This window comes from Hyla sarda, unplaced genomic scaffold (assembly GCF_029499605.1).
Source record: "Hyla sarda isolate aHylSar1 unplaced genomic scaffold, aHylSar1.hap1 scaffold_1959, whole genome shotgun sequence".
Lineage (NCBI taxonomy): Eukaryota > Metazoa > Chordata > Amphibia > Anura > Hylidae > Hyla > Hyla sarda.
This window is the reverse complement of record NW_026608615.1, coordinates 37,229-60,262: the sequence shown is the minus strand read 5'-3', so window position 1 is coordinate 60,262 and position 23,034 is coordinate 37,229. Positions and strand designations below refer to the sequence as shown.

Here is a 23,034-nt window from a genome sequence, read left to right as displayed (position 1 = left end):
GGAGGAGTAAGAAGGGTTCCTGGCAAATCCGGGTTATGGATTGCATTTAAAAAGGCCCCGTGGGAGTGCAATGGGCCCCTGTCTTGCTGCTTAGCAATAATGGTATGGGTTTAGGTTCTGCTGTGTGTACTGGTGGTTGACTGCCCCCCAGCCCAGAGTGTGCATGGAAAATTGTCTGGCAGCCTCCCTGACAGCAAGCAGTGATAGTGCCCATGAAGGGGACCTTGTTGGGCCCGCCCCTTTCACGGTTATCGCTTCTCGGCCTTTTGGCTAAGATCAAGTGTAGTATCTGTTCTTATCAGTTTAATATCTGATACGTCCCCTATCTGGGGACCATATATTAAATGGATTTTTGAGAACGGGGGCCGATTTCGAAGCTTGCTTCCGTCGCCCTATGCATTGACCCGATATGGCAGTATCTTCGGGTACAGTGCACCACCCCCTTACAGGGTTAAAAAGAAAGATTCCTACTTTCATTGCTACCTGCTTGCTGGCTAGCCAGCTAGCCAGCCCTGTGGGCCTTGCTGCTGCTGCTGCAGCCAAAAAACAAAAGGTGGTGCTTCTGCTGCTTCTGCTTCTGCTTGTGTCTGGCCGCTGTTGGAGCGTCCAGGCACAGGACTTCTGCTGCTGCTGACTAAATGGCCTCCTTAATTGGATCATTTGAGTAGCCAGCACACCTGTGCAGGTAGGGCATGACATGATAGGCAGCTGCCTTGATAGCGGGTGGGTGCTGAATGTTCCTAATTGACAAAATAAGATTAATGCTTATGAAGAAATATAAAATCTCATCCCTTCCCCAATATCGCGCCACACCCCTACCCCTTAATTCCCTGGTTGAACTTGATGGACATATGTCTTTTTTCGACCGTACTAACTATGTAACTATGTAACATAACATGGGGGGGGTCTCCTGGCTGTTCACACAGGTGTGTCATTGCTGTACATTGACCATGCATTGCTTCTGTGGTATTGCAAAGGCAAAGACAAATGCTTCCAGCCATCCATTGCACTAATGGATTGGTCATCAGCTGGCTGTCTATGTCCCGCATCAATATAGACCAAAGTACAGAGGGTTAGGCTATGCTATTGTGCACCTACCTGATGCATCAGAAGGTGCGAGGCCCTTGCTAAATTCTGTGCACAGACTTTGAGATCTATACTTTAGACTGTATCTAAACCTGCTCCAACATGGACTGACATTCTGGCCTACTTTCAGCCGATGCGACTTGTCTGTCGCTGAACAGTCGCTTTTTATGTATTCAGCACCTATGTATAATGTTGTAAAAATGCTCTAGAAGCTAAAGTCGCAGAAATGTCACACATATTTGGCCTGCAACTTTCTGTGCGACAAATTCAGACAGGAAAAATCAGTATAAATCCTTAGAAAATTATCCCCCAGTGTCTCCATCTGCTGGCAGTATTGAATAAGCATTGCTGCACTGATGGGGTATGCATTAGACGAAAAAAAAGAAGAAAAAGAAGAATAATACGCCCAGAAAAGAGGCGAAAAGGAGAAAAACGTAAAAAAACGTGAAAAAAAAGTAAGAGGAAGAGAAGGGAAAAAAAGGTGGAAATGGGTTTAAAAGTGATTTCGGCAGAGAAATATATATATATATATATATATATATATATATATATATATATATATATACGCGCACACACACACATATATATAAACGTATTCTCCGTTGAGATATTGCAGCCGCTGCTGTGTCCAGGCCCAGGAGCCTTAGCACTGTGCTGTGATGTCACTCAATACCACTGACATCACTAGGTGTAAACAACATCTCTCCTTTGCTGTGTATGTGACTATGGAGCTGTTTGGTGATGTCGTCTATTATGGCCTTCATAGAAGCAACAGGAGATTGTTGCATCCATCTAGAACCCTCAGAACTACAGTGCTATGATGTCACTCACTTCCACAGGCCTTGCAGAGTGTAAACAACAACAACCCAGCTTTGTTGTGTATGTAACCATAGGGATTTGTGATGTCACCTAGAACCTTCACAGCAGCGACAGCTTTATGAGGAGCATCAGCACTGCTCTGCCTGAGCAGAACCATCACCGCCATAGGTTGTCAAATAACCCGGATTTAACCCACACAGGTAAGTCCAATGGGGTGCAGGCATGTCCTCTATGCTTACAGCTTCCCGTGGGTGTTGGTTTGATACCGTTTGGGGACAGCCAAGGAGGCATCTGCAGGCAACAAAGGTAGGTGTGTGCTTGTGTGTGTGTTTCCTATGCAGATCCTAAGCCCAGTGTCACATGCAAGTAGGAGGAGTAAGAAGGGTTCCTGGCAAATCCGGGTTATGGATTGCATTTAAAAAGGCCCCGTGGGAGTGCAATGGGCCCCTGTCTTGCTGCTTAGCAATAATGGTATGGGTTTAGGTTCTGCTGTGTGTACTGGTGGTTGACTGCCCCCCAGCCCAGAGTGTGCATGGAAAATTGTCTGGCAGCCTCCCTGACAGCAAGCAGTGATAGTGCCCATGAAGGGGACCTTGTTGGGCCCGCCCCTTTCACGGTTATCGCTTCTCGGCCTTTTGGCTAAGATCAAGTGTAGTATCTGTTCTTATCAGTTTAATATCTGATACGTCCCCTATCTGGGGACCATATATTAAATGGATTTTTGAGAACGGGGGCCGATTTCGAAGCTTGCTTCCGTCGCCCTATGCATTGACCCGATATGGCAGTATCTTCGGGTACAGTGCACCACCCCCTTACAGGGTTAAAAAGAAAGATTCCTACTTTCATTGCTACCTGCTTGCTGGCTAGCCAGCTAGCCAGCCCTGTGGGCCCCTTGCTGCTGCTGCTGCAGCCAAAAAACAAAAGGTGGTGCTGCTGCTGCTTCTGCTGCTTCTGCTTCTGCTTGTGTCTGGCCGCTGTTGGAGCGTCCAGGCACAGGACTTCTGCTGCTGCTGACTAAATGGCCTCCTTAATTGGATCATTTGAGTAGCCAGCACACCTGTGCAGGTAGGGCATGACATGATAGGCAGCTGCCTTGATAGCGGGTGGGTGCTGAATGTTCCTAATTGACAAAATAAGATTAATGCTTATGAAGAAATATAAAATCTCATCCCTTCCCCAATATCGCGCCACACCCCTACCCCTTAATTCCCTGGTTGAACTTGATGGACATATGTCTTTTTTCGACCGTACTAACTATGTAACTATGTAACATAACATGGGGGGGGTCTCCTGGCTGTTCACACAGGTGTGTCATTGCTGTACATTGACCATGCATTGCTTCTGTGGTATTGCAAAGGCAAAGACAAATGCTTCCAGCCATCCATTGCACTAATGGATTGGTCATCAGCTGGCTGTCTATGTCCCGCATCAATATAGACCAAAGTACAGAGGGTTAGGCTATGCTATTGTGCACCTACCTGATGCATCAGAAGGTGCGAGGCCCTTGCTAAATTCTGGGCACAGACTTTGAGATCTATACTTTAGACTGTATCTAAACCTGCTCCAACATGGACTGACATTCTGGCCTACTTTCAGCCGATGCGACTTGTCTGTCGCTGAACAGTCGCTTTTTATGTATTCAGCACCTATGTATAATGTTGTAAAAATGCTCTAGAAGCTAAAGTCGCAGAAATGTCACACATATTTGGCCTGCAACTTTCTGTGCGACAAATTCAGACAGGAAAAATCAGTATAAATCCTTAGAAAATTATCCCCCAGTGTCTCCATCTGCTGGCGGTATTGAATAAGCATTGCTGCACTGATGGGGTATGCATTAGACGAAAAAAAAGAAGAAAAAGAAGAATAATACGCCCAGAAAAGAGGCGAAAAGGAGAAAAACGTAAAAAAACGTGAAAAAAAAGTAAGAGGAAGAGAAGGGAAAAAAAGGTGGAAATGGGTTTAAAAGTGATTTCGGCGGAGAAATATATATATATATATATATATATATATATATATATATATACGCGCACACACACACATATATATAAACGTATTCTCCGTTGAGATATTGCAGCCGCTGCTGTGTCCAGGCCCAGGAGCCTTAGCACTGTGCTGTGATGTCACTCAATACCACTGACATCACTAGGTGTAAACAACATCTCTCCTTTGCTGTGTATGTGACTATGGAGCTGTTTGGTGATGTCGTCTATTATGGCCTTCATAGAAGCAACAGGAGATTGTTGCATCCATCTAGAACCCTCAGAACTACAGTGCTATGATGTCACTCACTTCCACAGGCCTTGCAGAGTGTAAACAACAACAACCCAGCTTTGTTGTGTATGTAACCATAGGGATTTGTGATGTCACCTAGAACCTTCACAGCAGCGACAGCTTTATGAGGAGCATCAGCACTGCTCTGCCTGAGCAGAACCATCACCGCCATAGGTTGTCAAATAACCCGGATTTAACCCACACAGGTAAGTCCAATGGGGTGCAGGCATGTCCTCTATGCTTACAGCTTCCCGTGGGTGTTGGTTTGATACCGTTTGGGGACAGCCAAGGAGGCATCTGCAGGCAACAAAGGTAGGTGTGTGCTTGTGTGTGTGTTTCCTATGCAGATCCTAAGCCCAGTGTCACATGCAAGTAGGAGGAGTAAGAAGGGTTCCTGGCAAATCCAGGTTATGGATTGCATTTAAAAAGGCCCCGTGGGAGTGCAATGGGCCCCTGTCTTGCTGCTTAGCAATAATGGTATGGGTTTAGGTTCTGCTGTGTGTACTGGTGGTTGACTGCCCCCCAGCCCAGAGTGTGCATGGAAAATTGTCTGGCAGCCTCCCTGACAGCAAGCAGTGATAGTGCCCATGAAGGGGACCTTGTTGGGCCCGCCCCTTTCACGGTTATCGCTTCTCGGCCTTTTGGCTAAGATCAAGTGTAGTATCTGTTCTTATCAGTTTAATATCTGATACGTCCCCTATCTGGGGACCATATATTAAATGGATTTTTGAGAACGGGGGCCGATTTCGAAGCTTGCTTCCGTCGCCCTATGCATTGACCCGATATGGCAGTATCTTCGGGTACAGTGCACCACCCCCTTACAGGGTTAAAAAGAAAGATTCCTACTTTCATTGCTACCTGCTTGCTGGCTAGCCAGCTAGCCAGCCCTGTGGGCCTTGCTGCTGCTGCTGCAGCCAAAAAACAAAAGGTGGTGCTGCTGCTGCTGCTTCTGCTGCTTCTGCTTCTGCTTGTGTCTGGCCGCTGTTGGAGCGTCCAGGCACAGGACTTCTGCTGCTGCTGACTAAATGGCCTCCTTAATTGGATCATTTGAGTAGCCAGCACACCTGTGCAGGTAGGGCATGACATGATAGGCAGCTGCCTTGATAGCGGGTGGGTGCTGAATGTTCCTAATTGACAAAATAAGATTAATGCTTATGAAGAAATATAAAATCTCATCCCTTCCCCAATATCGCGCCACACCCCTACCCCTTAATTCCCTGGTTGAACTTGATGGACATATGTCTTTTTTCGACCGTACTAACTATGTAACTATGTAACATAACATGGGGGGGGTCTCCTGGCTGTTCACACAGGTGTGTCATTGCTGTACATTGACCATGCATTGCTTCTGTGGTATTGCAAAGGCAAAGACAAATGCTTCCAGCCATCCATTGCACTAATGGATTGGTCATCAGCTGGCTGTCTATGTCCCGCATCAATATAGACCAAAGTACAGAGGGTTAGGCTATGCTATTGTGCACCTACCTGATGCATCAGAAGGTGCGAGGCCCTTGCTAAATTCTGTGCACAGACTTTGAGATCTATACTTTAGACTGTATCTAAACCTGCTCCAACATGGACTGACATTCTGGCCTACTTTCAGCCGATGCGACTTGTCTGTCGCTGAACAGTCGCTTTTTATGTATTCAGCACCTATGTATAATGTTGTAAAAATGCTCTAGAAGCTAAAGTCGCAGAAATGTCACACATATTTGGCCTGCAACTTTCTGTGCGACAAATTCAGACAGGAAAAATCAGTATAAATCCTTAGAAAATTATCCCCCAGTGTCTCCATCTGCTGGCGGTATTGAATAAGCATTGCTGCACTGATGGGGTATGCATTAGACGAAAAAAAAGAAGAAAAAGAAGAATAATACGCCCAGAAAAGAGGCGAAAAGGAGAAAAACGTAAAAAAACGTGAAAAAAAAGTAAGAGGAAGAGAAGGGAAAAAAAGGTGGAAATGGGTTTAAAAGTGATTTCGGCGGAGAAATATATATATATATATATATATATATATATATATATATATATATATACGCGCACACACACACATATATATAAACGTATTCTCCGTTGAGATATTGCAGCCGCTGCTGTGTCCAGGCCCAGGAGCCTTAGCACTGTGCTGTGATGTCACTCAATACCACTGACATCACTAGGTGTAAACAACATCTCTCCTTTGCTGTGTATGTGACTATGGAGCTGTTTGGTGATGTCGTCTATTATGGCCTTCATAGAAGCAACAGGAGATTGTTGCATCCATCTAGAACCCTCAGAACTACAGTGCTATGATGTCACTCACTTCCACAGGCCTTGCAGAGTGTAAACAACAACAACCCAGCTTTGTTGTGTATGTAACCATAGGGATTTGTGATGTCACCTAGAACCTTCACAGCAGCGACAGCTTTATGAGGAGCATCAGCACTGCTCTGCCTGAGCAGAACCATCACCGCCATAGGTTGTCAAATAACCCGGATTTAACCCACACAGGTAAGTCCAATGGGGTGCAGGCATGTCCTCTATGCTTACAGCTTCCCGTGGGTGTTGGTTTGATACCGTTTGGGGACAGCCAAGGAGGCATCTGCAGGCAACAAAGGTAGGTGTGTGCTTGTGTGTGTGTTTCCTATGCAGATCCTAAGCCCAGTGTCACATGCAAGTAGGAGGAGTAAGAAGGGTTCCTGGCAAATCCGGGTTATGGATTGCATTTAAAAAGGCCCCGTGGGAGTGCAATGGGCCCCTGTCTTGCTGCTTAGCAATAATGGTATGGGTTTAGGTTCTGCTGTGTGTACTGGTGGTTGACTGCCCCCCAGCCCAGAGTGTGCATGGAAAATTGTCTGGCAGCCTCCCTGACAGCAAGCAGTGATAGTGCCCATGAAGGGGACCTTGTTGGGCCCGCCCCTTTCACGGTTATCGCTTCTCGGCCTTTTGGCTAAGATCAAGTGTAGTATCTGTTCTTATCAGTTTAATATCTGATACGTCCCCTATCTGGGGACCATATATTAAATGGATTTTTGAGAACGGGGGCCGATTTCGAAGCTTGCTTCCGTCGCCCTATGCATTGACCCGATATGGCAGTATCTTCGGGTACAGTGCACCACCCCCTTACAGGGTTAAAAAGAAAGATTCCTACTTTCATTGCTACCTGCTTGCTGGCTAGCCAGCTAGCCAGCCCTGTGGGCCTTGCTGCTGCTGCTGCAGCCAAAAAACAAAAGGTGGTGCTGCTGCTGCTTCTGCTGCTTCTGCTTCTGCTTGTGTCTGGCCGCTGTTGGAGCGTCCAGGCACAGGACTTCTGCTGCTGCTGACTAAATGGCCTCCTTAATTGGATCATTTGAGTAGCCAGCACACCTGTGCAGGTAGGGCATGACATGATAGGCAGCTGCCTTGATAGCGGGTGGGTGCTGAATGTTCCTAATTGACAAAATAAGATTAATGCTTATGAAGAAAAAAATCTCATCCCTTCCCCAATATCGCGCCACACCCCTACCCCTTAATTCCCTGGTTGAACTTGATGGACATATGTCTTTTTTCGACCGTACTAACTATGTAACTATGTAACATAACATGGGGGGGGTCTCCTGGCTGTTCACACAGGTGTGTCATTGCTGTACATTGACCATGCATTGCTTCTGTGGTATTGCAAAGGCAAAGACAAATGCTTCCAGCCATCCATTGCACTAATGGATTGGTCATCAGCTGGCTGTCTATGTCCCGCATCAATATAGACCAAAGTACAGAGGGTTAGGCTATGCTATTGTGCACCTACCTGATGCATCAGAAGGTGCGAGGCCCTTGCTAAATTCTGTGCACAGACTTTGAGATCTATACTTTAGACTGTATCTAAACCTGCTCCAACATGGACTGACATTCTGGCCTACTTTCAGCCGATGCGACTTGTCTGTCGCTGAACAGTCGCTTTTTATGTATTCAGCACCTATGTATAATGTTGTAAAAATGCTCTAGAAGCTAAAGTCGCAGAAATGTCACACATATTTGGCCTGCAACTTTCTGTGCGACAAATTCAGACAGGAAAAATCAGTATAAATCCTTAGAAAATTATCCCCCAGTGTCTCCATCTGCTGGCGGTATTGAATAAGCATTGCTGCACTGATGGGGTATGCATTAGACGAAAAAAAAGAAGAAAAAGAAGAATAATACGCCCAGAAAAGAGGCGAAAAGGAGAAAAACGTAAAAAAACGTGAAAAAAAAGTAAGAGGAAGAGAAGGGAAAAAAAGGTGGAAATGGGTTTAAAAGTGATTTCGGCGGAGAAATATATATAGTATATATATATATATATATATATATATATATATATACGCGCACACACACACATATATATAAACGTATTCTCCGTTGAGATATTGCAGCCGCTGCTGTGTCCAGGCCCAGGAGCCTTAGCACTGTGCTGTGATGTCACTCAATACCACTGACATCACTAGGTGTAAACAACATCTCTCCTTTGCTGTGTATGTGACTATGGAGCTGTTTGGTGATGTCGTCTATTATGGCCTTCATAGAAGCAACAGGAGATTGTTGCATCCATCTAGAACCCTCAGAACTACAGTGCTATGATGTCACTCACTTCCACAGGCCTTGCAGAGTGTAAACAACAACAACCCAGCTTTGTTGTGTATGTAACCATAGGGATTTGTGATGTCACCTAGAACCTTCACAGCAGCGACAGCTTTATGAGGAGCATCAGCACTGCTCTGCCTGAGCAGAACCATCACCGCCATAGGTTGTCAAATAACCCGGATTTAACCCACACAGGTAAGTCCAATGGGGTGCAGGCATGTCCTCTATGCTTACAGCTTCCCGTGGGTGTTGGTTTGATACCGTTTGGGGACAGCCAAGGAGGCATCTGCAGGCAACAAAGGTAGGTGTGTGCTTGTGTGTGTGTTTCCTATGCAGATCCTAAGCCCAGTGTCACATGCAAGTAGGAGGAGTAAGAAGGGTTCCTGGCAAATCCGGGTTATGGATTGCATTTAAAAAGGCCCCGTGGGAGTGCAATGGGCCCCTGTCTTGCTGCTTAGCAATAATGGTATGGGTTTAGGTTCTGCTGTGTGTACTGGTGGTTGACTGCCCCCCAGCCCAGAGTGTGCATGGAAAATTGTCTGGCAGCCTCCCTGACAGCAAGCAGTGATAGTGCCCATGAAGGGGACCTTGTTGGGCCCGCCCCTTTCACGGTTATCGCTTCTCGGCCTTTTGGCTAAGATCAAGTGTAGTATCTGTTCTTATCAGTTTAATATCTGATACGTCCCCTATCTGGGGACCATATATTAAATGGATTTTTGAGAACGGGGGCCGATTTCGAAGCTTGCTTCCGTCGCCCTATGCATTGACCCGATATGGCAGTATCTTCGGGTACAGTGCACCACCCCCTTACAGGGTTAAAAAGAAAGATTCCTACTTTCATTGCTACCTGCTTGCTGGCTAGCCAGCTAGCCAGCCCTGTGGGCCTTGCTGCTGCTGCTGCAGCCAAAAAACAAAAGGTGGTGCTGCTGCTGCTTCTGCTGCTTCTGCTTCTGCTTGTGTCTGGCCGCTGTTGGAGCGTCCAGGCACAGGACTTCTGCTGCTGCTGACTAAATGGCCTCCTTAATTGGATCATTTGAGTAGCCAGCACACCTGTGCAGGTAGGGCATGACATGATAGGCAGCTGCCTTGATAGCGGGTGGGTGCTGAATGTTCCTAATTGACAAAATAAGATTAATGCTTATGAAGAAATATAAAATCTCATCCCTTCCCCAATATCGCGCCACACCCCTACCCCTTAATTCCCTGGTTGAACTTGATGGACATATGTCTTTTTTCGACCGTACTAACTATGTAACTATGTAACATAACATGGGGGGGGTCTCCTGGCTGTTCACACAGGTGTGTCATTGCTGTTACATTGACCATGCATTGCTTCTGTGGTATTGCAAAGGCAAAGACAAATGCTTCCAGCCATCCATTGCACTAATGGATTGGTCATCAGCTGGCTGTCTATGTCCCGCATCAATATAGACCAAAGTACAGAGGGTTAGGCTATGCTATTGTGCACCTACCTGATGTCATCAGAAGGTGCGAGGCCCTTGCTAAATTCTGTGCACAGACTTTGAGATCTATACTTTAGACTGTATCTAAACCTGCTCCAACATGGACTGACATTCTGGCCTACTTTCAGCCGATGCGACTTGTCTGTCGCTGAACAGTCGCTTTTTATGTATTCAGCACCTATGTATAATGTTGTAAAAATGCTCTAGAAGCTAAAGTCGCAGAAATGTCACACATATTTGGCCTGCAACTTTCTGTGCGACAAATTCAGACAGGAAAAATCAGTATAAATCCTTAGAAAATTATCCCCCAGTGTCTCCATCTGCTGGCAGTATTGAATAAGCATTGCTGCACTGATGGGGTATGCATTAGACGAAAAAAAAGAAGAAAAAGAAGAATAATACGCCCAGAAAAGAGGCGAAAAGGAGAAAAACGTAAAAAAACGTGAAAAAAAAGTAAGAGGAAGAGAAGGGAAAAAAAGGTGGAAATGGGTTTAAAAGTGATTTCGGCAGAGAAATATATATATATATATATATATATATATATATATATATATATATATATATACGCGCACACACACACATATATATAAACGTATTCTCCGTTGAGATATTGCAGCCGCTGCTGTGTCCAGGCCCAGGAGCCTTAGCACTGTGCTGTGATGTCACTCAATACCACTGACATCACTAGGTGTAAACAACATCTCTCCTTTGCTGTGTATGTGACTATGGAGCTGTTTGGTGATGTCGTCTATTATGGCCTTCATAGAAGCAACAGGAGATTGTTGCATCCATCTAGAACCCTCAGAACTACAGTGCTATGATGTCACTCACTTCCACAGGCCTTGCAGAGTGTAAACAACAACAACCCAGCTTTGTTGTGTATGTAACCATAGGGATTTGTGATGTCACCTAGAACCTTCACAGCAGCGACAGCTTTATGAGGAGCATCAGCACTGCTCTGCCTGAGCAGAACCATCACCGCCATAGGTTGTCAAATAACCCGGATTTAACCCACACAGGTAAGTCCAATGGGGTGCAGGCATGTCCTCTATGCTTACAGCTTCCCGTGGGTGTTGGTTTGATACCGTTTGGGGACAGCCAAGGAGGCATCTGCAGGCAACAAAGGTAGGTGTGTGCTTGTGTGTGTGTTTCCTATGCAGATCCTAAGCCCAGTGTCACATGCAAGTAGGAGGAGTAAGAAGGGTTCCTGGCAAATCCGGGTTATGGATTGCATTTAAAAAGGCCCCGTGGGAGTGCAATGGGCCCCTGTCTTGCTGCTTAGCAATAATGGTATGGGTTTAGGTTCTGCTGTGTGTACTGGTGGTTGACTGCCCCCCAGCCCAGAGTGTGCATGGAAAATTGTCTGGCAGCCTCCCTGACAGCAAGCAGTGATAGTGCCCATGAAGGGGACCTTGTTGGGCCCGCCCCTTTCACGGTTATCGCTTCTCGGCCTTTTGGCTAAGATCAAGTGTAGTATCTGTTCTTATCAGTTTAATATCTGATACGTCCCCTATCTGGGGACCATATATTAAATGGATTTTTGAGAACGGGGGCCGATTTCGAAGCTTGCTTCCGTCGCCCTATGCATTGACCCGATATGGCAGTATCTTCGGGTACAGTGCACCACCCCCTTACAGGGTTAAAAAGAAAGATTCCTACTTTCATTGCTACCTGCTTGCTGGCTAGCCAGCTAGCCAGCCCTGTGGGCCTTGCTGCTGCTGCTGCAGCCAAAAAACAAAAGGTGGTGCTGCTGCTGCTGCTTCTGCTGCTTCTGCTTCTGCTTGTGTCTGGCCGCTGTTGGAGCGTCCAGGCACAGGACTTCTGCTGCTGCTGACTAAATGGCCTCCTTAATTGGATCATTTGAGTAGCCAGCACACCTGTGCAGGTAGGGCATGACATGATAGGCAGCTGCCTTGATAGCGGGTGGGTGCTGAATGTTCCTAATTGACAAAATAAGATTAATGCTTATGAAGAAATATAAAATCTCATCCCTTCCCCAATATCGCGCCACACCCCTACCCCTTAATTCCCTGGTTGAACTTGATGGACATATGTCTTTTTTCGACCGTACTAACTATGTAACTATGTAACATAACATGGGGGGGGTCTCCTGGCTGTTCACACAGGTGTGTCATTGCTGTACATTGACCATGCATTGCTTCTGTGGTATTGCAAAGGCAAAGACAAATGCTTCCAGCCATCCATTGCACTAATGGATTGGTCATCAGCTGGCTGTCTATGTCCCGCATCAATATAGACCAAAGTACAGAGGGTTAGGCTATGCTATTGTGCACCTACCTGATGCATCAGAAGGTGCGAGGCCCTTGCTAAATTCTGTGCACAGACTTTGAGATCTATACTTTAGACTGTATCTAAACCTGCTCCAACATGGACTGACATTCTGGCCTACTTTCAGCCGATGCGACTTGTCTGTCGCTGAACAGTCGCTTTTTATGTATTCAGCACCTATGTATAATGTTGTAAAAATGCTCTAGAAGCTAAAGTCGCAGAAATGTCACACATATTTGGCCTGCAACTTTCTGTGCGACAAATTCAGACAGGAAAAATCAGTATAAATCCTTAGAAAATTATCCCCCAGTGTCTCCATCTGCTGGCGGTATTGAATAAGCATTGCTGCACTGATGGGGTATGCATTAGACGAAAAAAAAGAAGAAAAAGAAGAATAATACGCCCAGAAAAGAGGCGAAAAGGAGAAAAACGTAAAAAAACGTGAAAAAAAAGTAAGAGGAAGAGAAGGGAAAAAAAGGTGGAAATGGGTTTAAAAGTGATTTCGGCGGAGAAATATATATATATATATATATATATATATATATATATATATATATACGCGCACACACACACATATATATAAACGTATTCTCCGTTGAGATATTGCAGCCGCTGCTGTGTCCAGGCCCAGGAGCCTTAGCACTGTGCTGTGATGTCACTCAATACCACTGACATCACTAGGTGTAAACAACATCTCTCCTTTGCTGTGTATGTGACTATGGAGCTGTTTGGTGATGTCGTCTATTATGGCCTTCATAGAAGCAACAGGAGATTGTTGCATCCATCTAGAACCCTCAGAACTACAGTGCTATGATGTCACTCACTTCCACAGGCCTTGCAGAGTGTAAACAACAACAACCCAGCTTTGTTGTGTATGTAACCATAGGGATTTGTGATGTCACCTAGAACCTTCACAGCAGCGACAGCTTTATGAGGAGCATCAGCACTGCTCTGCCTGAGCAGAACCATCACCGCCATAGGTTGTCAAATAACCCGGATTTAACCCACACAGGTAAGTCCAATGGGGTGCAGGCATGTCCTCTATGCTTACAGCTTCCCGTGGGTGTTGGTTTGATACCGTTTGGGGACAGCCAAGGAGGCATCTGCAGGCAACAAAGGTAGGTGTGTGCTTGTGTGTGTGTTTCCTATGCAGATCCTAAGCCCAGTGTCACATGCAAGTAGGAGGAGTAAGAAGGGTTCCTGGCAAATCCGGGTTATGGATTGCATTTAAAAAGGCCCCGTGGGAGTGCAATGGGCCCCTGTCTTGCTGCTTAGCAATAATGGTATGGGTTTAGGTTCTGCTGTGTGTACTGGTGGTTGACTGCCCCCCAGCCCAGAGTGTGCATGGAAAATTGTCTGGCAGCCTCCCTGACAGCAAGCAGTGATAGTGCCCATGAAGGGGACCTTGTTGGGCCCGCCCCTTTCACGGTTATCGCTTCTCGGCCTTTTGGCTAAGATCAAGTGTAGTATCTGTTCTTATCAGTTTAATATCTGATACGTCCCCTATCTGGGGACCATATATTAAATGGATTTTTGAGAACGGGGGCCGATTTCGAAGCTTGCTTCCGTCGCCCTATGCATTGACCCGATATGGCAGTATCTTCGGGTACAGTGCACCACCCCCTTACAGGGTTAAAAAGAAAGATTCCTACTTTCATTGCTACCTGCTTGCTGGCTAGCCAGCTAGCCAGCCCTGTGGGCCTTGCTGCTGCTGCTGCAGCCAAAAAACAAAAGGTGGTGCTGCTGCTGCTTCTGCTGCTTCTGCTTCTGCTTGTGTCTGGCCGCTGTTGGAGCGTCCAGGCACAGGACTTCTGCTGCTGCTGACTAAATGGCCTCCTTAATTGGATCATTTGAGTAGCCAGCACACCTGTGCAGGTAGGGCATGACATGATAGGCAGCTGCCTTGATAGCGGGTGGGTGCTGAATGTTCCTAATTGACAAAATAAGATTAATGCTTATGAAGAAATATAAAATCTCATCCCTTCCCCAATATCGCGCCACACCCCTACCCCTTAATTCCCTGGTTGAACTTGATGGACATATGTCTTTTTTCGACCGTACTAACTATGTAACTATGTAACATAACATGGGGGGGGTCTCCTGGCTGTTCACACAGGTGTGTCATTGCTGTACATTGACCATGCATTGCTTCTGTGGTATTGCAAAGGCAAAGACAAATGCTTCCAGCCATCCATTGCACTAATGGATTGGTCATCAGCTGGCTGTCTATGTCCCGCATCAATATAGACCAAAGTACAGAGGGTTAGGCTATGCTATTGTGCACCTACCTGATGCATCAGAAGGTGCGAGGCCCTTGCTAAATTCTGTGCACAGACTTTGAGATCTATACTTTAGACTGTATCTAAACCTGCTCCAACATGGACTGACATTCTGGCCTACTTTCAGCCGATGCGACTTGTCTGTCGCTGAACAGTCGCTTTTTATGTATTCAGCACCTATGTATAATGTTGTAAAAATGCTCTAGAAGCTAAAGTCGCAGAAATGTCACACATATTTGGCCTGCAACTTTCTGTGCGACAAATTCAGACAGGAAAAATCAGTATAAATCCTTAGAAAATTATCCCCCAGTGTCTCCATCTGCTGGCGGTATTGAATAAGCATTGCTGCACTGATGGGGTATGCATTAGACGAAAAAAAAGAAGAAAAAGAAGAATAATACGCCCAGAAAAGAGGCGAAAAGGAGAAAAACGTAAAAAAACGTGAAAAAAAAGTAAGAGGAAGAGAAGGGAAAAAAAGGTGGAAATGGGTTTAAAAGTGATTTCGGCGGAGAAATATATATATATATATATATATATATATATATATATATATATACGCGCACACACACACATATATATAAACGTATTCTCCGTTGAGATATTGCAGCCGCTGCTGTGTCCAGGCCCAGGAGCCTTAGCACTGTGCTGTGATGTCACTCAATACCACTGACATCACTAGGTGTAAACAACATCTCTCCTTTGCTGTGTATGTGACTATGGAGCTGTTTGGTGATGTCGTCTATTATGGCCTTCATAGAAGCAACAGGAGATTGTTGCATCCATCTAGAACCCTCAGAACTACAGTGCTATGATGTCACTCACTTCCACAGGCCTTGCAGAGTGTAAACAACAACAACCCAGCTTTGTTGTGTATGTAACCATAGGGATTTGTGATGTCACCTAGAACCTTCACAGCAGCGACAGCTTTATGAGGAGCATCAGCACTGCTCTGCCTGAGCAGAACCATCACCGCCATAGGTTGTCAAATAACCCGGATTTAACCCACACAGGTAAGTCCAATGGGGTGCAGGCATGTCCTCTATGCTTACAGCTTCCCGTGGGTGTTGGTTTGATACCGTTTGGGGACAGCCAAGGAGGCATCTGCAGGCAACAAAGGTAGGTGTGTGCTTGTGTGTGTGTTTCCTATGCAGATCCTAAGCCCAGTGTCACATGCAAGTAGGAGGAGTAAGAAGGGTTCCTGGCAAATCCGGGTTATGGATTGCATTTAAAAAGGCCCCGTGGGAGTGCAATGGGCCCCTGTCTTGCTGCTTAGCAATAATGGTATGGGTTTAGGTTCTGCTGTGTGTACTGGTGGTTGACTGCCCCCCAGCCCAGAGTGTGCATGGAAAATTGTCTGGCAGCCTCCCTGACAGCAAGCAGTGATAGTGCCCATGAAGGGGACCTTGTTGGGCCCGCCCCTTTCACGGTTATCGCTTCTCGGCCTTTTGGCTAAGATCAAGTGTAGTATCTGTTCTTATCAGTTTAATATCTGATACGTCCCCTATCTGGGGACCATATATTAAATGGATTTTTGAGAACGGGGGCCGATTTCGAAGCTTGCTTCCGTCGCCCTATGCATTGACCCGATATGGCAGTATCTTCGGGTACAGTGCACCACCCCCTTACAGGGTTAAAAAGAAAGATTCCTACTTTCATTGCTACCTGCTTGCTGGCTAGCCAGCTAGCCAGCCCTGTGGGCCTTGCTGCTGCTGCTGCAGCCAAAAAACAAAAGGTGGTGCTGCTGCTGCTTCTGCTGCTTCTGCTTCTGCTTGTGTCTGGCCGCTGTTGGAGCGTCCAGGCACAGGACTTCTGCTGCTGCTGACTAAATGGCCTCCTTAATTGGATCATTTGAGTAGCCAGCACACCTGTGCAGGTAGGGCATGACATGATAGGCAGCTGCCTTGATAGCGGGTGGGTGCTGAATGTTCCTAATTGACAAAATAAGATTAATGCTTATGAAGAAATATAAAATCTCATCCCTTCCCCAATATCGCGCCACACCCCTACCCCTTAATTCCCTGGTTGAACTTGATGGACATATGTCTTTTTTCGACCGTACTAACTATGTAACTATGTAACATAACATGGGGGGGGTCTCCTGGCTGTTCACACAGGTGTGTCATTGCTGTACATTGACCATGCATTGCTTCTGTGGTATTGCAAAGGCAAAGACAAATGCTTCCAGCCATCCATTGCACTAATGGATTGGTCATCAGCTGGCTGTCTATGTCCCGCATCAATATAGACCAAAGTACAGAGGGTTAGGCTATGCTATTGTGCACCTACCTGATGCATCAGAAGGTGCGAGGCCCTTGCTAAATTCTGTGCACAGACTTTGAGATCTATACTTTAGACTGTATCTAAACCTGCTCCAACATGGACTGACATTCTGGCCTACTTTCAGCCGATGCGACTTGTCTGTCGCTGAACAGTCGCTTTTTATGTATTCAGCACCTATGTATAATGTTGTAAAAATGCTCTAGAAGCTAAAGTCGCAGAAATGTCACACATATTTGGCCTGCAACTTTCTGTGCGACAAATTCAGACAGGAAAAATCAGTATAAATCCTTAGAAAATTATCCCCCAGTGTCTCCATCTGCTGGCAGTATTGAATAAGCATTGCTGCACTGATGGGGTATGCATTAGACGAAAAAAAAGAAGAAAAAGAAGAATAATACGCCCAGAAAAGAGGCGAAAAGGAGAAAAACGTAAAAAAACGTGAAAAAAAAGTAAGAGGAAGAGAAGGGAAAAAAAGGTGGAAATGGGTTTAAAAGTGATTTCGGCAGAGAAATATATATATATATATATATATATATATATATATATATATATATATATACGCGCACACACACACATATATATAAACGTATTCTCCGTTGAGATATTGCAGCCGCTGCTGTGTCCAGGCCCAGGAGCCTTAGCACTGTGCTGTGATGTCACTCAATACCACTGACATCACTAGGTGTAAACAACATCTCTCCTTTGCTGTGTATGTGACTATGGAGCTGTTTGGTGATGTCGTCTATTATGGCCTTCATAGAAGCAACAGGAGATTGTTGCATCCATCTAGAACCCTCAGAACTACAGTGCTATGATGTCACTCACTTCCACAGGCCTTGCAGAGTGTAAACAACAACAACCCAGCTTTGTTGTGTATGTAACCATAGGGATTTGTGATGTCACCTAGAACCTTCACAGCAGCGACAGCTTTATGAGGAGCATCAGCACTGCTCTGCCTGAGCAGAACCATCACCGCCATAGGTTGTCAAATAACCCGGATTTAACCCACACAGGTAAGTCCAATGGGGTGCAGGCATGTCCTCTATGCTTACAGCTTCCCGTGGGTGTTGGTTTGATACCGTTTGGGGACAGCCAAGGAGGCATCTGCAGGCAACAAAGGTAGGTGTGTGCTTGTGTGTGTGTTTCCTATGCAGATCCTAAGCCCAGTGTCACATGCAAGTAGGAGGAGTAAGAAGGGTTCCTGGCAAATCCGGGTTATGGATTGCATTTAAAAAGGCCCCGTGGGAGTGCAATGGGCCCCTGTCTTGCTGCTTAGCAATAATGGTATGGGTTTAGGTTCTGCTGTGTGTACTGGTGGTTGACTGCCCCCCAGCCCAGAGTGTGCATGGAAAATTGTCTGGCAGCCTCCCTGACAGCAAGCAGTGATAGTGCCCATGAAGGGGACCTTGTTGGGCCCGCCCCTTTCACGGTTATCGCTTCTCGGCCTTTTGGCTAAGATCAAGTGTAGTATCTGTTCTTATCAGTTTAATATCTGATACGTCCCCTATCTGGGGACCATATATTAAATGGATTTTTGAGAACGGGGGCCGATTTCGAAGCTTGCTTCCGTCGCCCTATGCATTGACCCGATATGGCAGTATCTTCGGGTACAGTGCACCACCCCCTTACAGGGTTAAAAAGAAAGATTCCTACTTTCATTGCTACCTGCTTGCTGGCTAGCCAGCTAGCCAGCCCTGTGGGCCTTGCTGCTGCTGCTGCAGCCAAAAAACAAAAGGTGGTGCTGCTGCTGCTTCTGCTGCTTCTGCTTCTGCTTGTGTCTGGCCGCTGTTGGAGCGTCCAGGCACAGGACTTCTGCTGCTGCTGACTAAATGGCCTCCTTAATTGGATCATTTGAGTAGCCAGCACACCTGTGCAGGTAGGGCATGACATGATAGGCAGCTGCCTTGATAGCGGGTGGGTGCTGAATGTTCCTAATTGACAAAATAAGATTAATGCTTATGAAGAAATATAAAATCTCATCCCTTCCCCAATATCGCGCCACACCCCTACCCCTTAATTCCCTGGTTGAACTTGATGGACATATGTCTTTTTTCGACCGTACTAACTATGTAACTATGTAACATAACATGGGGGGGGTCTCCTGGCTGTTCACACAGGTGTGTCATTGCTGTACATTGACCATGCATTGCTTCTGTGGTATTGCAAAGGCAAAGACAAATGCTTCCAGCCATCCATTGCACTAATGGATTGGTCATCAGCTGGCTGTCTATGTCCCGCATCAATATAGACCAAAGTACAGAGGGTTAGGCTATGCTATTGTGCACCTACCTGATGCATCAGAAGGTGCGAGGCCCTTGCTAAATTCTGGGCACAGACTTTGAGATCTATACTTTAGACTGTATCTAAACCTGCTCCAACATGGACTGACATTCTGGCCTACTTTCAGCCGATGCGACTTGTCTGTCGCTGAACAGTCGCTTTTTATGTATTCAGCACCTATGTATAATGTTGTAAAAATGCTCTAGAAGCTAAAGTCGCAGAAATGTCACACATATTTGGCCTGCAACTTTCTGTGCGACAAATTCAGACAGGAAAAATCAGTATAAATCCTTAGAAAATTATCCCCCAGTGTCTCCATCTGCTGGCGGTATTGAATAAGCATTGCTGCACTGATGGGGTATGCATTAGACGAAAAAAAAGAAGAAAAAGAAGAATAATACGCCCAGAAAAGAGGCGAAAAGGAGAAAAACGTAAAAAAACGTGAAAAAAAAGTAAGAGGAAGAGAAGGGAAAAAAAGGTGGAAATGGGTTTAAAAGTGATTTCGGCGGAGAAATATATATATATATATATATATATATATATATATATATATATATATACGCGCACACACACACATATATATAAACGTATTCTCCGTTGAGATATTGCAGCCGCTGCTGTGTCCAGGCCCAGGAGCCTTAGCACTGTGCTGTGATGTCACTCAATACCACTGACATCACTAGGTGTAAACAACATCTCTCCTTTGCTGTGTATGTGACTATGGAGCTGTTTGGTGATGTCGTCTATTATGGCCTTCATAGAAGCAACAGGAGATTGTTGCATCCATCTAGAACCCTCAGAACTACAGTGCTATGATGTCACTCACTTCCACAGGCCTTGCAGAGTGTAAACAACAACAACCCAGCTTTGTTGTGTATGTAACCATAGGGATTTGTGATGTTACCTAGAACCTTCACAGCAGCGACAGCTTTATGAGGAGCATCAGCACTGCTCTGCCTGAGCAGAACCATCACCGCCATAGGTTGTCAAATAACCCGGATTTAACCCACACAGGTAAGTCCAATGGGGTGCAGGCATGTCCTCTATGCTTACAGCTTCCCGTGGGTGTTGGTTTGATACCGTTTGGGGACAGCCAAGGAGGCATCTGCAGGCAACAAAGGTAGGTGTGTGCTTGTGTGTGTGTTTCCTATGCAGATCCTAAGCCCAGTGTCACATGCAAGTAGGAGGAGTAAGAAGGGTTCCTGGCAAATCCGGGTTATGGATTGCATTTAAAAAGGCCCCGTGGGAGTGCAATGGGCCCCTGTCTTGCTGCTTAGCAATAATGGTATGGGTTTAGGTTCTGCTGTGTGTACTGGTGGTTGACTGCCCCCCAGCCCAGAGTGTGCATGGAAAATTGTCTGGCAGCCTCCCTGACAGCAAGCAGTGATAGTGCCCATGAAGGGGACCTTGTTGGGCCCGCCCCTTTCACGGTTATCGCTTCTCGGCCTTTTGGCTAAGATCAAGTGTAGTATCTGTTCTTATCAGTTTAATATCTGATACGTCCCCTATCTGGGGACCATATATTAAATGGATTTTTGAGAACGGGGGCCGATTTCGAAGCTTGCTTCCGTCGCCCTATGCATTGACCCGATATGGCAGTATCTTCGGGTACAGTGCACCACCCCCTTACAGGGTTAAAAAGAAAGATTCCTACTTTCATTGCTACCTGCTTGCTGGCTAGCCAGCTAGCCAGCCCTGTGGGCCTTGCTGCTGCTGCTGCAGCCAAAAAACAAAAGGTGGTGCTTCTGCTGCTTCTGCTTCTGCTTGTGTCTGGCCGCTGTTGGAGCGTCCAGGCACAGGACTTCTGCTGCTGCTGACTAAATGGCCTCCTTAATTGGATCATTTGAGTAGCCAGCACACCTGTGCAGGTAGGGCATGACATGATAGGCAGCTGCCTTGATAGCGGGTGGGTGCTGAATGTTCCTAATTGACAAAATAAGATTAATGCTTATGAAGAAATATAAAATCTCATCCCTTCCCCAATATCGCGCCACACCCCTACCCCTTAATTCCCTGGTTGAACTTGATGGACATATGTCTTTTTTCGACCGTACTAACTATGTAACTATGTAACATAACATGGGGGGGGTCTCCTGGCTGTTCACACAGGTGTGTCTGCTGTACATTGACCATGCATTGCTTCTGTGGTATTGCAAAGGCAAAGACAAATGCTTCCAGCCATCCATTGCACTAATGGATTGGTCATCAGCTGGCTGTCTATGTCCCGCATCAATATAGACCAAAGTACAGAGGGTTAGGCTATGCTATTGTGCACCTACCTGATGCATCAGAAGGTGCGAGGCCCTTGCTAAATTCTGTGCACAGACTTTGAGATCTATACTTTAGACTGTATCTAAACCTGCTCCAACATGGACTGACATTCTGGCCTACTTTCAGCCGATGCGACTTGTCTGTCGCTGAACAGTCGCTTTTTATGTATTCAGCACCTATGTATAATGTTGTAAAAATGCTCTAGAAGCTAAAGTCGCAGAAATGTCACACATATTTGGCCTGCAACTTTCTGTGCGACAAATTCAGACAGGAAAAATCAGTATAAATCCTTAGAAAATTATCCCCCAGTGTCTCCATCTGCTGGCAGTATTGAATAAGCATTGCTGCACTGATGGGGTATGCATTAGACGAAAAAAAAGAAGAAAAAGAAGAATAATACGCCCAGAAAAGAGGCGAAAAGGAGAAAAACGTAAAAAAACGTGAAAAAAAAGTAAGAGGAAGAGAAGGGAAAAAAAGGTGGAAATGGGTTTAAAAGTGATTTCGGCAGAGAAATATATATATATATATATATATATATATATATATATATATATATATATACGCGCACACACACACATATATATAAACGTATTCTCCGTTGAGATATTGCAGCCGCTGCTGTGTCCAGGCCCAGGAGCCTTAGCACTGTGCTGTGATGTCACTCAATACCACTGACATCACTAGGTGTAAACAACATCTCTCCTTTGCTGTGTATGTGACTATGGAGCTGTTTGGTGATGTCGTCTATTATGGCCTTCATAGAAGCAACAGGAGATTGTTGCATCCATCTAGAACCCTCAGAACTACAGTGCTATGATGTCACTCACTTCCACAGGCCTTGCAGAGTGTAAACAACAACAACCCAGCTTTGTTGTGTATGTAACCATAGGGATTTGTGATGTCACCTAGAACCTTCACAGCAGCGACAGCTTTATGAGGAGCATCAGCACTGCTCTGCCTGAGCAGAACCATCACCGCCATAGGTTGTCAAATAACCCGGATTTAACCCACACAGGTAAGTCCAATGGGGTGCAGGCATGTCCTCTATGCTTACAGCTTCCCGTGGGTGTTGGTTTGATACCGTTTGGGGACAGCCAAGGAGGCATCTGCAGGCAACAAAGGTAGGTGTGTGCTTGTGTGTGTGTTTCCTATGCAGATCCTAAGCCCAGTGTCACATGCAAGTAGGAGGAGTAAGAAGGGTTCCTGGCAAATCCGGGTTATGGATTGCATTTAAAAAGGCCCCGTGGGAGTGCAATGGGCCCCTGTCTTGCTGCTTAGCAATAATGGTATGGGTTTAGGTTCTGCTGTGTGTACTGGTGGTTGACTGCCCCCCAGCCCAGAGTGTGCATGGAAAATTGTCTGGCAGCCTCCCTGACAGCAAGCAGTGATAGTGCCCATGAAGGGGACCTTGTTGGGCCCGCCCC

At 45.9% G+C, this 23,034-nt stretch overlaps 10 non-coding genes across 10 annotated transcripts; all 10 read left to right on the top strand.

The window, feature by feature from the left end:
* Window positions 1-250: 250 nt before the first annotated feature.
* On the top strand, window positions 251-441 carry LOC130316790 (U2 spliceosomal RNA). The gene has a single exon (XR_008864016.1). It is a non-coding gene; the product is annotated as a U2 spliceosomal RNA (small nuclear RNA).
* A 2,083-nt stretch (window positions 442-2,524) lies between these two features.
* Window positions 2,525-2,715, top strand: LOC130316788 (U2 spliceosomal RNA). The gene has a single exon (XR_008864015.1). It is a non-coding gene; the product is annotated as a U2 spliceosomal RNA (small nuclear RNA).
* Window positions 2,716-4,801: 2,086 nt separating this feature from the next.
* LOC130316786 (U2 spliceosomal RNA) lies at window positions 4,802-4,992 on the top strand. The gene has a single exon (XR_008864013.1). It is a non-coding gene; the product is annotated as a U2 spliceosomal RNA (small nuclear RNA).
* Window positions 4,993-7,085: 2,093 nt separating this feature from the next.
* LOC130316785 (U2 spliceosomal RNA) lies at window positions 7,086-7,276 on the top strand. The gene has a single exon (XR_008864012.1). It is a non-coding gene; the product is annotated as a U2 spliceosomal RNA (small nuclear RNA).
* Window positions 7,277-9,362: 2,086 nt separating this feature from the next.
* Window positions 9,363-9,553, top strand: LOC130316784 (U2 spliceosomal RNA). Its single transcript, XR_008864011.1, has one exon. It is a non-coding gene; the product is annotated as a U2 spliceosomal RNA (small nuclear RNA).
* A 2,096-nt stretch (window positions 9,554-11,649) lies between these two features.
* Window positions 11,650-11,840, top strand: LOC130316783 (U2 spliceosomal RNA). Its single transcript, XR_008864010.1, has one exon. It is a non-coding gene; the product is annotated as a U2 spliceosomal RNA (small nuclear RNA).
* A 2,091-nt stretch (window positions 11,841-13,931) lies between these two features.
* LOC130316782 (U2 spliceosomal RNA) lies at window positions 13,932-14,122 on the top strand. The gene has a single exon (XR_008864009.1). It is a non-coding gene; the product is annotated as a U2 spliceosomal RNA (small nuclear RNA).
* Window positions 14,123-16,208: 2,086 nt separating this feature from the next.
* On the top strand, window positions 16,209-16,399 carry LOC130316781 (U2 spliceosomal RNA). Its single transcript, XR_008864008.1, has one exon. It is a non-coding gene; the product is annotated as a U2 spliceosomal RNA (small nuclear RNA).
* Window positions 16,400-18,491: 2,092 nt separating this feature from the next.
* On the top strand, window positions 18,492-18,682 carry LOC130316780 (U2 spliceosomal RNA). The gene has a single exon (XR_008864007.1). It is a non-coding gene; the product is annotated as a U2 spliceosomal RNA (small nuclear RNA).
* Window positions 18,683-20,772: 2,090 nt separating this feature from the next.
* On the top strand, window positions 20,773-20,963 carry LOC130316779 (U2 spliceosomal RNA). The gene has a single exon (XR_008864006.1). It is a non-coding gene; the product is annotated as a U2 spliceosomal RNA (small nuclear RNA).
* Window positions 20,964-23,034: the final 2,071 nt, after the last annotated feature.